A 16,289-nucleotide genomic window follows, 5' to 3' on the forward strand; every position below is an offset into this window, starting at 1 on the left:
CTGCACTTCTTTCTACAGCTCTGACAACTAATTTTTTGCTCTGACTCTAATGCTAAACATACTAAGGCGTAGAAGTGCAACTGTGCAGCAAATTGTGAAATTTGTTCCACAATTTTCTTTTTTGATGGTTGCCAATTATACATAGTTGTAGATTGAATCTCGATCTGTCGACTGCTTCAATCCTTCTGTCCGTAGGACAGCCGATGGACCTACGGACTATAGGATCGATCGTTCGCTTATCAATCGGGCGATCGGCCGGTAGGTCGACGAGAGGACAGCAACACAAAGTATACGTCCATAATATACTCTGTACAATTTCATATTTCATTTTTGCCGTTATTTCTTATGGTTGTGCCAGAAAAAATGTGGATGAAGGGGAATAGGACTAGCTACGTTCCGTAGCTTACTGTGCTACATATAAACGTCAATATTTCGAGAACTGTAGATGATCAGACTAAAGCGTGAAATTCTCAATTTGAAATAGGGAAGCTGACACCCATTTCTTGCAGAGCAACAATTTGAAAAATATTCTAGTTGTAATTCTATCGATTTTAGTGATACTAAAGAACCTTTCAAACATTTCGTAATTATGACACTGTAGTGGACAAACACCCTGTATATAGTCACAAAGTCTACAGGTTTTCTCTCATCCTTTTAAATTCTTGGAGTGTACGTACAATATCTTTGATGCGTGATAATGCTAAGTTGACGCCTAATCACAAGCACCCAAAGAATTCGAACCATACTGGTACCATTCCGATGTCGGCGGCGTGTTCGCATTAAAATTTTTCGCGACCTCCTCGTGGTCCGTTTGGTTCTTCGTCACCGGTGGACATCTTCTGCAACGATCTTCTTTCGCGAAAAGCGCCCGTGGGTGGGGATGGGTATAAAGGTGCAGGGCGCACAGTGGTTGTCTCAAAGTATCTGCGATCTTTTCGTACAAAAATCCACCGGGTCGAAAGAAAAAAAATATTTGCTTTTTGCAAATTTTAGATTCGGGATCGGGCAGTTTTATTTTTTCGCGAATTTTCATTCGAGATTTTTCGTGATTTTTTCCCCCGTGTGATTTACGTTTCCCATTGAAATTATTGAGGTAAGCTGTTGCTTTGTAAGAAATGTTATGACTCAGGAAAATTTAATGATTTTCTTATTGATCTATTTTCGTGAAACAATTTGCGTATCGTAAAAGTGTCAAAAATAATCAATGATGCGCAGGTAATTAAGAGAAATGTGTTACATACAGTAATTACATACGGAGTATTTATTTTTAACCTTTGGAAAAAAATTCCATGGTATGTTGCATATAAATGGGTCAACCGAACGTGAGACTTTAACACCAAATTAAGACAGTAACCCCGAATGCATTTGCATGACGTGTCGTGTTTTGCTCGTTTATAATTGTTTCGATCATCTTTTAGATATTTTTTCTAAAATGTATAAAAAATTACAATAAATATTTGATGGGTAAACATAATAAAAGAAACAATGCACTAGTGGTCAACTTGGAGTGATGTCACTATTATTTCGTTCAAAATTGAATCTCTAGAATATCTCACTTTTAAAACTAAACAGTTTTGTTCAGTTTTATGTACTATTTTCAAACTACCTGTGTCTAAGATCTTATCATTACAAGGAAATTATCAAGAAACGGCTATTAAGCCACATGCCATCATCTTCGCGCTTATGTAAATAGTCAAGTGCTCTTGAAGAAGATTTAAGGCCCGCACAATAGGAAAAATTAGTGTCTGTGAAAGATTCATATCACTTTTTTAATTGAGGATATTAAATCATCTTTTCCGTCTACATATATGTATTTTTAATTTATTGTTCAATTTTTGAAAAGGTTGGAAGTGCAAGATTACTTTAAATTAAGAAAAGGCAGAGAGGCGCGCCTATGGTTTCCTTCTGTCATATCAATTTTTATAATAGTTGTAATTTTTTTTCCTTACGCTGGATATCCAACTTTTCTCCTCGTATAGTGCCTTTTTTCATTTTAAAATTGTATGCGAACCTCCACCAAGATCCTGCTGAAAAAATTTGAACGAACGGTAGTTTAAGGCTGGACAGAAAAATTCTCTGTTCCCGAGATACTGGGTATTAGAGATCTTAATATGCATTAAAATTGTGAACTTTTTGGAATTCACAGTAGCAGATCTTAAAATTTTACGTGAAGATCCACGGGGTGGTTTTCCTTCTCAAGCCAGTCCGCATGCAATCGCCCTAAACTGTTTGATGACATCCAACTGACCATTTAGAAATATATTTGATTAAGTATTTTCAGCGTTTCCCACTATTTTCGGGTAATCTATAACATAACAACTTCGGGCTGGTCAAGGAATATCAGACTGATTCTGAAAATATTCTCCTAAGGGGAAATTAGTAATGCAAGTACTGCAAGCTAAAAATCTTCTAATAGATTGACACTTCGGCGATTATTTTCAACAGCTTATCGTCTTATACATTCTCCTGAAATTTTTGCCCAAATTCGCATCCTTTTGGATGACTCAATATGTGCTAAACCTACTTTAAAAATTAACTAGTTTATGGACATTTTATTGGTATGAACCTACACAAATTAACATTAGACTTGCCCACCTACAAGAACTGATGTGCAGAATCAAACGTAACTCAACTATTCATTTGAAATTAAAAAAAAAAAAATATGTCTCATCAATTTTGTTAACTCGTATTAGTGCACTTTTCTACTTTTTAAGTTAAATTGGCGATTTTTCGAACCTAAAAGTGATTTATTGATGTTTCCAAATGATAGTTAACGCCGGAACGCGTAGTTTATACATTGCAAAATTCATCTGTTAAACTTATCAACCCGCCCTGGTGCGCCTCTGGATTCTATCCAATCAAATTCCTCTTCTTCTCTTTTAGTTCTGTATTACTTGTCCTGCATATCTATTAAGTTCCTAGGTTTATATGTTCCACTTTATGGCACAATAATGTTCTATCACTGATTAGAACGGTCATTTTCTGTAAGAGGCAATGAGGGAAGAAGTTCAGTAATTTGGAAAAAATGTTTTCTGCGAAGACGCTAATCATTCTCATTTTACATAATGGTCGTTTTATGTCCCGAAGAAAGTTAAAGAACAAATTACAAACCTCCACGAATAGAAAAGATTTTACCAAATAACATGATTCTTCAGTGTCTCTGATAAACATCTGCTTCTCTCCTTAAAGAAGGTCTAATGCGTACTTGGATTTTATCTCTTTTGAACCTAATCCGGCCATTAATACAGGTTTGATTACCTCTTACATCTCACGACGGCATCAGTCAACAACACACCCAAACTGCCTCCCCATATCATTTATCCCTTATTAATAAAATTTTGAGTACGAAAATGAAAAAGTCACTAAAAATCGCTTTATCAATTAGTTAGATTGTATGGTGCGAGATGGAATAAATTTAGCAGGAGAGTTATTAACCGAAAGCGCAAGTAAGACTTTGTGTCATTCATTTCATTGGGCAGATGCAATTTTAGATACGTGGCGAGGATATATATGTTATGTGACAAGATTCCTTGAGAAGATACCTTTATTTTCTGTTTATATACATGCATTAATGGAGGTTTTACATCAGGTTTAATGGAAATTTCTATAAATTTTCGGGCATGAGAATCATGAAGAGACAAATTATTCATAGGCCGTTGAGTTTTACATCCGGCTAACATTCATTGAAACGTTGAAGCGAAGAATGGACAATGACGAGATTGTTGGTTTTCGTGGAAACTCGCTGGAGATTAAACTTAACAGCGCGTCGATAAAACGATCCTAAATTAGACAATCGGGCTTCACATCACATATTGTATTTGCCTGTGAAGTCTTTGATCACCAAAATTAATTGCACCTCAATTTTAGGCCAATTGAAATGTGCGATGTGCATTAATTTACGACATGCCCTTTCGCCTCTAGCGAAGCACTAAAGCTTCTTGCCGAACTTTAATGCCAATAGTTGCGGTTTGGGTAGGACATGTTTATGGGGTTAAATCACTTAAAAAAGACGTCTTTATGGGACATTCTTGCGTTTCGTTACCTTTAGAAGAACCCTAAGGGTCTGTTCTTTATGGGCGATCTCGAGATTGCAATTTGTGGTCGACATACCTTGCTCTCTTGGAAATATTCCTTCTAGCAGACTGTAAAAATCGTACAAGGTGGTTCAGAACTATGGGACCAAACGTCTAGTTATATTTTTGATCGGTGCATCAAGAACAGACATCTGCGGATTTGAATCCGTGTCCGCAAATGTCTCTCTAAGGTGCTACGGCCATATGATGCTTTAACATTATTATGTGCAAAAAAACGTTTTTATCGAATTGTAGCACATTTAATTTAAATTTATTAACAACAAACGCTACAGTAGTTGCTCAAAATGTCATCCTTGAACTCACTGCACCTGTTCAAACAGCGTATATCGTCTATGCAGACTTGGGTAAAAATTTAATAATCGCTTTGAACGACTTCAGATGCAATCGGATCCTGCACTGTTTCCACTGGCGTTTCATAAACTAAAAATTTTACATGTCCCCACAGAAAAAAATCAAAAAGTGTTAGATCGGATGATCTAGGGGGCTACGGGACTGGACCGCCTCTTCCAATCCAATGTTGTCCGAACTGACGCACCATCACGGTGTAACCCCATTTGCTGTCCAACGTTTAAAGAGACGTCGTCAAGAAGCGTCTGCTTAAATTTATTAAAATTAAATAAAATGCATTTTTGCGTGTAACTGTCTTAAAGCGTCACAAAACCATACCGCCTTAGGGAGACATTTGCGCATAGGGGTTCTCATACTCAGACGCCTTGTATTGTTACACTGAACAATCCTTAGAAGTTTGATCCCATAGTTCTGAAACATTCTGTATATATCAACGTAAATACTTAACCTCAGCGGTTTTATTTGATTCGCGTAATCCTTGCAACATTCATGCAGAATGAATGAATTTCTTATTGAGTAATGTCGTGTATAGTAAACTTTCTCAAGGTTCGGTAATGCCAAGGTTACTATTGGAGCACGTGGTTCTGGTTCTCACGGTTGCATTAATCATCACAAAAATTGCTTTAAAACGTTTTTTTTTCTTTTAGTTCTTTACTGTATGGGTTGGATCATTAAAAAACATGACAATAAGGAGTTTTTATCCATCGAGAACTGCCTGATACATGAACCAAGATGTGGGTGCATGCATTTAATCCTCATAAACTGAATCATTTCTGATATTGCACTTCCTATTAGCGGCCTTAGGGGGAAAAAAACTTTTCGTGGACCTCAAGACTGTGGAGCGATCGACACTTTCAAATAACCTCATGATACACTAACGGTACCTTGCACCAGCCATCAGACAATAAAAGACTCTTCTCGGAGAATTTTGCCAATCATTTCATCAGTTGCCAAACCTGCATTAATAACGGTTTTCTCATGACGTAATCATTGCTTCAGTCCTTATTGAAGATGAGCATCTCTTGCAAACCGCTCAGGATTGCAGTTACTCATTTTCCTACTCAATTAGCGTATAAATTAAAAGTGATTCGAGGAACAATGCTATGGGTGAGATCATAAGCACCAAAATGGTCTGCTGTGAAACAGGAGCTGATGCGTTAATCGATTCTTTGATGATGCCACTTTAATTCGTTTAGACGTTATTAAATTTATGCTGTAAGATTCCTGACGGCCGACAACGTCCTTGCGTATTAAATAATTTGAAAAACTCGTCCCACCATGGGTAAATGTTGCCATCTTCAAGGATTTGCGGATGGTTTTCTTTAAACAGCTTTTGTTTCATTTTAAATGGGAGTTGAACAGGAGATCGAACAGGAGTGAAATTTGGCTTTTAAAAATTATCACGATGTAAATTTTTTAAGATAATTTTGAGTACAAATCCGTGTATTCGTAAAGTTCGACACCATGAAGTTCGCTTGGTATAGGAACTTCCATCTTTAGGTTGGTGCAAAGTACTTTGGCGCTCCTCCATGGATCACCTTGTGCATTTCATCGAAAGTAATGCTTGAAATTCACCTACTAGAGTTAAAACTTTGCTAAAATTGAAAAAAATCGGATAATAGGGAACAACACATACAGGGAGGGCCAAAAGTCCCACATAATTTCGTTGAAAGTTGAAGGAAATGTTTTTCATGAAAATGCCGAAACACAAGTATTGTTTTCAGTTAGAACAGACATACCATGTATTTAGAGTCGCCCATGTAGTAGGTAAATGTACTTTTACATTTTTTTCTTATGGAACTCCATATGTATTGTGACGTTTTTGAATTCCGTGAGGATTTCCGAACATATTTCATGTAACGCCCCTACGTTTAACACTTTTTGAAAAAAATTACAAAAATAGAAGTAACGATAAAACCGGTATTATTTAAAAAATAACAATAAAACTGAATGTAATCTGATTCATTAAATGTTTGCTCTGTGCCATGTTGACTTCCCGATAGTGGGCAAGCCGAACTTCAAATTCTTCAAAAACTTTTCTCACCATTTAAAGAGGCATTCGTTGAGGTTTTTAAGTAATTTTATTTTTCAACATTTCTGTACCGTATTTATTTAAATATACCGTATGTTTCATCTAACCCCACAAAAAAGTCTATAGAGGTGAGATCAGGCAATCTCGCAGACCACTCTAATTGCCACGTTACGCATACATTTCAATAATTGTTTTATTTAGACATGGGCGAGTTACATGAAATATGCTCATAATTTCTTAAAGAACTCAAGAACGGCATAATATCCATGGGGTTCCATAATAAAAAAAAAAAAAAAAAGAAAAAAAATACATTTGTCTGCTACGTGAGTGAACCTATATACGAGTCAATTACGTTAAAAAATGCACAACTAAAAATAATACTTTAAGTGTTCTAGAATTTTTAAGAAAAATGTTTCCTTCAATTTTTAACGAATTTATACGGCACTTTTGGCGTTCCCTGTATAAAAGAAAAAATAAATCTCGGCATTTACTGAGGATTTTTGAAATTCCCTGAAATAGTATGATTGCTAGACTGCAAATAACCAATAAAATCGTCTCGCGTAAAACTACGAGAAATTTTAGTTAATTAGACAGCTCTAAAATGGAGCATAAAGCCGTAATAGGTCTTGACTCTCGCTCAGTTTCTTCTCATCCTGTATTATTATTTTATTGTAAATACAAAATGCTTACATGCGTGGATTCGACTAACAAAAGCCATGGAAAAGAAATAACAGCCTCCTAACATGCACTCGTGAAACATATTAGACCTGAATTATCGCCCTTGTCGTCCCGTGAAATGGACATTTAATACTTTGTTTGATGCTAATTGCGCTGCATCAAGATCAACTCCTCAAAACATGTTGTTGCTGCTATGTACTGAAGAAAAAACAGAATAAAATATGGAAGGAAGGAAATCGCAGATGAGCTACCACTGAAGCACGAGCAATGCCAAGAGGATGTCACGCACTTCAGTTTTGATACTGCATATCTGTGTTGAAGATGTAAAAGAAAGGGACAGTTCTTCATGCTGAAAGCAAACTCGCTCTCGCAAAAAATCAATTTAAAATCAGCAGAAACAGCCGAACCGGTACCTTAGAGTAAAATTGTCGTCTTGCCTTAAATGAGAATGTTATTTCCTTTGTCATTTTGTTCTGAGTTATATTTCACAATTTAGATGTATCAAAATGTTAGAACTGCCGTTAATCTGGTTAGCTCCTGAAACCTTCGCATTATGTGCAAAAAATCATTAAAAAAACCGATAGCTAAAGAATTAAAAGTTTAAGCTTCTCCATGCCTCCTTTTGTCCCCTTTAACCGTCGCCCCTTAAATTTGTATTGAATTCCAATTTTCAATTGATAAAATCAAATTTATAAGATTTAGCTGAGTCAGAACGCTTTTCAAGCAATTTTCGGTGCCGCCAAATTAACGTAACAGAAGTGGTCAAGTCTTGAATGTCAATGCACTCAAGATCATTAAACTGCACTTGTGCTGAATTAATTAGCGCAATTCGGACCTCATTCGAATTCGCGGTTGTTTAAATTGACGATCATTAAAGTACTACCAACGAAATTTTTTGCCATATTTGATGCCCTATAATTACTATCATCCAGATAAGATTTTTCTCACTCAGCATTCACGTGTCATTAGTAGGAAGATTGCAAGATAAGCATTAAGACATGTGAGTAAGAAGAGATGCTTGTAGTCGTCATTGAAAATCGGTGGCTTCTTGACTTATGAGTTGTTAAATTCATCGAACTCTTGTAATCTCCAAGACTAAACGTTCTTAATTAGCGGTCCAAAGGCGTTTTGCATTTACACGAGAATAAATCTTTATTTGCATATGAGCGGACAGGTTTATCTGTATCAAAAGGTGTCTTAAAACGCAATTAACTATAATTTTTTAATCAGCCGTTTCGACAACATTGAAATAGGACTGAAATCTACGGGGTGATTCATTAAGAATGGAACAACCGAAAGCTGGAGATGTCACACGTCAAATGGTAGCCATTGGAGAAAATACGCCTTATCCGAAAGTGGATAGTTTCGATTATATACAGGATATTGAAAGTTAAAAACGCGAATTTGCAAAATTTTCAAATGTGTAACCTCGATATTTTCAGAATTATGACAAAAAAATGAATTAAAATTTGAACCTTCAACACCCTGTATAGATCCGAAAGTATTAATTTTCAGACAAGGCATTTTTCCCCGATCGTCACTATCTGACGTGCAATATTTCCAACTTTCGGTTGCCCTATCTTTAATGAATCACCCTGTGTACGCTTTGAAATTTGCGGACCTTTAGAAGTCTCCGTAGAAGTTTATTTCACTGCTACCTCCTTCTGAGTAAGCAAAAGGGATTCTGCTGGATAGAAGTTCTGTACAGGTAGATTAAAAATTAAAATGTAAAATAAAGATGCATTTTTGATCTTGTGCTGCGACTTCTTGCGTTAGGCGATCACCAACTATAACTCAAAAGTTTTTTTCTGGCTTTTGGTCGCACACTGAGAACGAAACGATCAATTTTTATATAAAATTTGCGATTCAAATGCTGAAATATATTGAGCACTGAAGTCCTTGGTTTACGCGCAGATTGTAATTGATATCTTGAAAATTTTTCCCAAACTCGGACTTCATACAGTTAACCATTATCCCAACTTGTCCATTCTACAGGCGATTTTCTTCTCCACATCATTCGGTTTTCCTTCATTTGACCCTGGTCTTCAATAAAAGCAACGAAATACTGAGATCCTGAGCTAAACCACATTTGAATATCTCGTGGCTACCAACCGATTCATACAGTGCTGTCCAACGAAAATTTGACTTCCTCCGAATCTTGAAAAACATCACTTTTCGAAAAATTTGCAAAATACGTCACAAGAGTTGTTGAGAGGGACGAGTGTTTATGTAAAATTCAACCCCCGAACTTCGCCCTTGGGCGCGTCACAGCGACCTTCTTAAAATTTTCAAATGGCAGGAGGGGCCATGGGTCATCTCAAATTCAAGGTTTTTCAAAACTAAATTTAATGGTGTAATGCGATTTAAAATCGATCGATTAGTTTTGAGAAAAACAGTCATAAATTTCCTAAAAAATTGGACATAAATTCGGTTACATAGTACCCAAACGATCAAAAACTAATTCGTTGATAGGATATTGGTTTAGTTGAAAAAAAATGAAATAAAATATTAAATAAATAAATAAAGATAAACGAGGAATGTCTGCGAGCACGAAAACGAAAACAAACTAATTTCCCATCAATGAACTAGTTTTTCCATTGCCTGCGCACTATTTTACTGAATTTTTATCTCATTTTTTACGAAGTTTATAGCTGTTTTTCACCAAAATCTAATCGATAGATTATAAATTGCATTACATTCTTCAACGTAACTTTGAAACACCTTTAATTTGGAGTCACACGTGCCATTTAAAATTTTTGGGGGAGTTGACGTGACCCGCATAAGGGTGAAATATGGAGGTCAAACTTTATATGAAATTTTGTCCCTCTCTATAATTGAGATGACTTTTTTGCATTTATTTTCCGAAAAGTCCTTCTTTTCCCAAGATTAGAATGATGCTAAGTTATCGATGGATGACCCTGTATGATCTCCGAATTTCAAGAGTGTTGCTTATTCAACAGAAGGGACTTAAGGGATGCGAATCTGCCTACAAAAATTTTCGTTGCTCGTTAATAAAGTTTATGAAATAACGACTTTCTATGTGCATCTAGATCAACTACTTAGAACTACTTAGTAACACAATAAAAAGGTAAAGGCATAAATTGAAAGTATAATTTTTCATAATCCGTTAGATCAAATAATCGAATGTTTATTTAGCTCATGAGCAGTTGTTTATACACACTTTCCATTATCTCAATCATTTTTATTATCAATACAAAGCTAGGAAATGTTGACTAAGTTGATTAGGTGCTTCTTTGTATGAATCCAGGCTTAATAAAATAAAATTGCCTTGTCACGTGCACTCAGATACGCCTAAACTTTTATTGGCTATTCGCCGGCTAATCACTAATTCTTTAAAATGTATTTGCATTATTATTATTATTATTATTATTATTATTATTATTATATTCCCGAACATAATATTGTCCTTAATTTTATGGTTTGATGAATAGCGATTTTCAAGTCAACGATGTTAACTTTTCCTTTCTTACATGCATGCATATGTGTGCTGAAGTGAGAACGCATTGAAAATACAAAACTTAATTAAGATTAATGTTGTAGCAATGCACTTATCATCCATTTAATGGACGCCATTAACGCACCAACACTCTTGTCGAAAGAAGACCACAAAATTCTCCTTACATAACTAAGATAACAGTAATTTGGGTAATTACGTGGAATTTCATCTTGTAAACTGGTTCCTTTCGGTGGGATCAGATGGTAATTACTGTCTCACGTGATTAATAAAATATCCAAAATATCGCGTTACGGTTCCTTTATGGGCCAAAAGGAAGAATTAACGAAAAAAAGAAGAAATTCGCTCGTCGAAGTTTGGTAAGCTTTGTCGAATTCTCTTTATTGTCCATGTACTTTGACGATGCGGTGTCTTTTGATAAAGGACATGTTCATGAATTTGGAAAATAACTGACAGAGATTTACTCGGGCCGGATCAACGTTGGGGAATAAATTATGATTTTTACGCGAAGAATGAAGACATACTTACTTCAGTGTATAGTTTTTACACGTACATACATGAATTCGCAACAATACGTCCGATACAAAGAATGGTGTCAATGTGAACTACCACCTAGCGATATTGAAAAAACCTCTACATGGATGTAACACAGAAGAATACAGGGTGTTTCGTAAATACACCGACAAGCTTTTAGAAGGCGTAGGGCTCATACAAACAAATATTTACATTGAATAGAATTAAGTACGAAATGGCTTCGTTCCTGAGATACAGAGCGTTTAACTTTTTGTATAAAAAAAAAATTTATTTGCGTCAAAAATGGTTTGGGATGAGGACATGAAATTGAGAACACGCTATGGCGGGGTAAATGTGCACGTTCTGGAGTAGGCGAACTATTTCCATCTCGACCAGTGGTGTCCATGCGGCCATTCAATGGGATGTTTTTAACGAAAAAATTGTACGCCACTGAGTTTTTCTAATGCAAATATATTTTTTCAATATACCATAAGTTCTTAATAAAAAAAAGGCTTTTTAATGTCTCGTTGCTCCAATAGCCGTTTTCAAGATAAAAAATAATTTCTCATTCCTGTGCTTACCAAAAAACCGCTACAGGTTGCCGAGCGCGATTTAAAAAAAATCTTTAGGAGAAATTAATTTGATTTTTTTAGTAGAGGTGAGTACATGAAGGCAAACACGAATAAACATTTTTCATCCGAAAATAATACCCTTCTTCCAAAGCGAGGTTCCGTTAAATTCTGAGCCACTTACACATGTAGAAATGTTGAGAATAAGAACATTTATCCCCTCATAAAGTGTCTCTAATTTCATGTCTTTATCCCCAACCATTTTTGAAATTAAAAAAATAATAATAAAAAAACAATAAATAAAACTGTCTGTGCTTTAGAATCGAAGTAATTTCGGATCTAAATGTCTTTGACCTAAATATTTCTTTTTATGAGCTCCACATTCTTGAAAGTTTACCAATATCCCTATGAAACACCCTGTATAAACCACATTGACGGCTTACGTTTTTTTTTTTATAATTTACCCATTTTTTGACCACTTAGTTGCACGAGACACTACAGCATTTGCTTCCTTAGCCCACTTTTCTTTGTGATCTTTTACTCTGATGTGTGGATGGGTCTAAAAGCTCCAGAAATGCGAAAGCTTTATCCGCAATATCTACAGCTCTAAAGTTCACGCCAGTGAATTTATTTAGGGTTAACCCTTGACATACCCTGGGCGGACCGTAGGCTTGGTGTTTCCTCGTATATTATACACGCGGAAACGGACATTACGCCAGTACGTGTCCAGATGTCCCGTCATCGTCAAGGATTATCCGGACTCGGATTTCTCGACAATGCAAAATTTCGATATCCCAGAAGGTGACAATGTCCAGTCAGTTGGCCCACTCCACTTTGACGCTCTGTCATTCGAGTCAAAGGACTTCTTCTACCAGAACGGCCAGATAAATCCTCGAAGAAATTATTGTCAAACGCTTCCTCTATATCTATGAAGATTTTCAGGATCTCCCTCTTGTAGGAAAGAGTCCCCGGGGCCCCGCGAATAAAATCGTTTGTGGTCGTTTCATGAAGTGAGGAATTCCATATCATGAAAGGAAATTAGGAATTAATTCATCTTTATTTTTTCTTTGAAATCTATTATGAGAAGCGCGCAATACCATTAACAAGCTTGCAGCCAGGGTCACCATGTCAGTACCATTTTATTTTTAATCCATTGGAATAACTACTCGATTGACCAATTCTAACTGTGTCATTCCCAGAGTCCTTAACGGAAACGTAACTAATTTATTTGCAATGTATTAAACTGAATGAGAATTTTATGTAAATTTACTAACCAGTCAGATATCATACGCCCAACACTATTTTATTACCATAAAAATGGTTTAGCGTATAGTTTGATGGGCCAACTTCGATATAACGGGTTCTTTGACGAGATAATTTGATGTTTATCTGTATTGAATTCTATTTTATTCGCTCCTAATCGACTTATGCTGATAACTTCTTCGAGAACCACCGTCATGTCCCATTGGGAGCTTATTATAAGACGTTTCATTCAACTTGATAATATGTGAATTAAGAGGGACGACGATTTCAATTTTCACGTGGTTTGAAGTTTTTCAGTAAATAAAGCTCCAACCTTCTACATCCATTTACCGTTCTAACGAGCTCAGATGGTGAAAACGATACGAACCTTTCGTAAAAGAAAAAGAGTGTGGTACTTTGTATGCAGAGCTTATTTTCGCATTTTAGGTCGAATAAATATTCACTTGGGTTTTTCCAATTCGCAGGTCAAGTGTACTGGATATAACTTGTTTAAGCTTTTTTCTCTAAGCACTTATATGCACCCGAACACTATTTTCAGTGCCCAAATCGATGGTTCCATTTTTGCACCAACTTGGTGATCTTCCGGGCTCATGTGCCGAATGTTCATAAAATTATATTGGCCGATTTGTATTGCAGCAATGCCAGTCATTAGACCTCACGTAGTTACAAAGTATTGTTGTAACGTGTGCAATTAGGGACCGACTATGCATATTGCATTGCATATCGGATCAGCACGTCCGCGAACCCGATGCGGACACGGAAATGGAAGATTAATTCCAATTAAGAAGAGATAGAAGTTGAAATAAATGTATAATAGTGAGAGATCACATTTCAGTGTCCTGCAGGCAGTTTTACCAAGACGTACAGTGTCGAGCAAAAGTAAAGCGACCTTTGTTGTATGCTTTAAATTCTTCCACGATACAGGGTGTCCCATTTAAAGTTGCGGTTGAAGATTGTTCAAAAACGGTACGTTGCATGGAGGAAAGTTTCGAATGGACGTTAACCGGGAAAGAGGGGGGCATGTCGTGGAGATAGCGACTTTTAGCCAAAACGTCATTTTAAAGTCATTTTTTTCCAAACGGCAATTTTTTACTGGTCCTTGCAGACCTTCAACAAGTTAATATCTGTTAATTGAACAACTTTTTTATTAGACTTTTTGCTGCAGAGTTGCGTGCATATTCAATTTAAAACTCACCTCAATCCTTCTATATTTAATAAAAATAAATTATTTCCATAAATATTTTTTTTAATGCGACAAATTAATTTAAAATCCTGATTTGAGAAACTTATGGAAGGAAATCTTCAAAAGAACGTTTTTCCTGCTCCAAACACGTATCGACTCTTATTCGAAAAGAATTGTCTGCTCTGCGCAACATCTCCCCGTTTATCAGTTGATACGCATTTTCAACTTTTCTCTTCATGTCGTCTGCAGTTGCTGATCCTTCGGCATAGACTTTGTCCTTTAAAAAATCCCGGAGAGAAAAATCTGATGAGGTCAGATCAGGCGACCTAGAAGGTCAGTTCACTGGACCGCCCGATACATTTCATCCAGAACCTTACGAAATGTTCTATAATAAAAAAATAGTCTGGACAGCCGTCATGCTCATACCATATCTTCTGTGTATTCGCAAATGGAACGTTTTCTAACAATTCATACATTCATTAATCATGATCTCCGATGTTCAACTTCTCTATATCAGTGTGGGTTTGCAGCTCTCCAAAAATGCAGATTATGGCGATTCACTGCACTTTCACTGCATCATGGCTTGTGAATGTGGATTCGTCCGAAAACGAAACGTTGGAGGAGAAATTGGCATTTTGATTTAATCGTTGCCTTGCCCAATCACAAAAATCGACTCGGTTTTCAAAATCATTTCCATGAAGTTCCTAATGGAAAGAAATGTGGTAAAGCTGATATTTGTTCACTTTCAACATTATTCAGACACTTGTCTTTGATATTCCTGAGTCAGCGGCAATTTGACGAGAACTTACATGGGGATCGAAGGCAACTACTGCATTGACCTCCTATGCATTCTTGGGTTGCACTTCGGCAGCGATTGCGTTTTTTTGTTTCCAACGTTTTCGTTTCTTTGAAATGCTTAATGATACTATCGAAAGTCACCCAACAGAAGCCTTTATCATCCAGAAATCTTTCACCATCAAGCTCTACTGCCCGACTAATGTTTCCTCCAGCCTCTTCATAAATGAAATCATCTCTAATTTTTCATCCAAAGTGTGGCGATCCATTCCAATTATTGAATTTTGAAATGAAAAGAAAAATTTTTGAATAATTTCACACAAAACAATTTTGATTGGTTGTCGAATAAAGAGTATTGATTTCTTATAGACCTTGTTATAGAATATACTTTAACAAGAGGAAATTTAAGAACTTTTTTTTTTTAATTAGATTCAAGGGTTGTTATTAGCTTTAATCAAAATTTCATGATTATTTAGTTGTTTAGATAAATTTAAAACAATATGAAACTTACACCCTGCATTTCCTTAATAAAGCCTTTCTCGAGTGCAGCAATTATAGTAAGGCAAATAAATGTTATTTTTAAGTGTAGAATACTCCGATAAAATCTTGCTATAAAAAACCTGGACGCCCTGTATATTGCCATATCTAAATCTGACGCAGCCTCATATATCGATTGAGTACGTTCCCGATTTCCTGCCGATATTTTCATTTTAGGGAAAACAACTCTTTTCACTTCCTAACGTTTTCCTAGTACTGGAGCCCTAATTGCTGCCAAACGACTCATTTAGCTCCATCGTTCAATCTTCCCTAAATTCAATAAAATTTTTCATTACCACTCAAACACGAAATATTAATTGCTTCCGATGGCTCTTCTGGGTTCAACACGACCCAACCAAAAATGACGATTTTTGAAAATTGCGAGAAACCAAAGCACATTTTTAAAATTAACGCATTCCAATCGTACCTGCTGCATGTTAACAATATCAAATTACGAATAATACATAAATAATAGCCTTGTTAATGTGCAGCATGACATCATGTTCGATAGTCCATACCAATTCCCTGCATATCAACAATGGAATTGTTCATTGTGTATCGAAAAGGATGGTTCCTCCTTTTACGTCCATATGACGTAAAAGGACATTCTTCAGCTAGATGTGAAAAAAATCGATTATGTTGAATATTTCGTTTTTATTCAAACCTTTCTGGAAAAGAAATTGTTGGGTGTCGAATAAGCGAAATGGACCACTTTACAGAATTTTTCGGGTGTCTTCACTCAATTTCCACATTCGAACGAATGTTGCGTCAAATTTTGAATACTCACACTCTTCTATGTTCT

General features: G+C 36.0%; 1 protein-coding gene across 3 annotated transcripts in view; it reads left to right on the forward strand.

Moving 5' to 3' along the window:
* The first annotated feature begins 900 nt into the window (after positions 1-900).
* Positions 901-16,289, forward strand: part of LOC136347405 (uncharacterized protein DDB_G0283357-like) — a 39,107-nt gene continuing 23,718 nt past the window's right edge. For all 3 annotated transcript variants that reach the window (XM_066297361.1, XM_066297360.1, XM_066297362.1), the window contains exon 1: positions 901-1,093. The gene's annotated coding sequence lies outside the window, so the exon portion shown is untranslated. The remainder of the gene's footprint in view (positions 1,094-16,289) is intronic.

Source organism: Euwallacea fornicatus, chromosome 28 (genome assembly GCF_040115645.1).
Source record: "Euwallacea fornicatus isolate EFF26 chromosome 28, ASM4011564v1, whole genome shotgun sequence".
Taxonomy (NCBI): domain Eukaryota; kingdom Metazoa; phylum Arthropoda; class Insecta; order Coleoptera; family Curculionidae; genus Euwallacea; species Euwallacea fornicatus.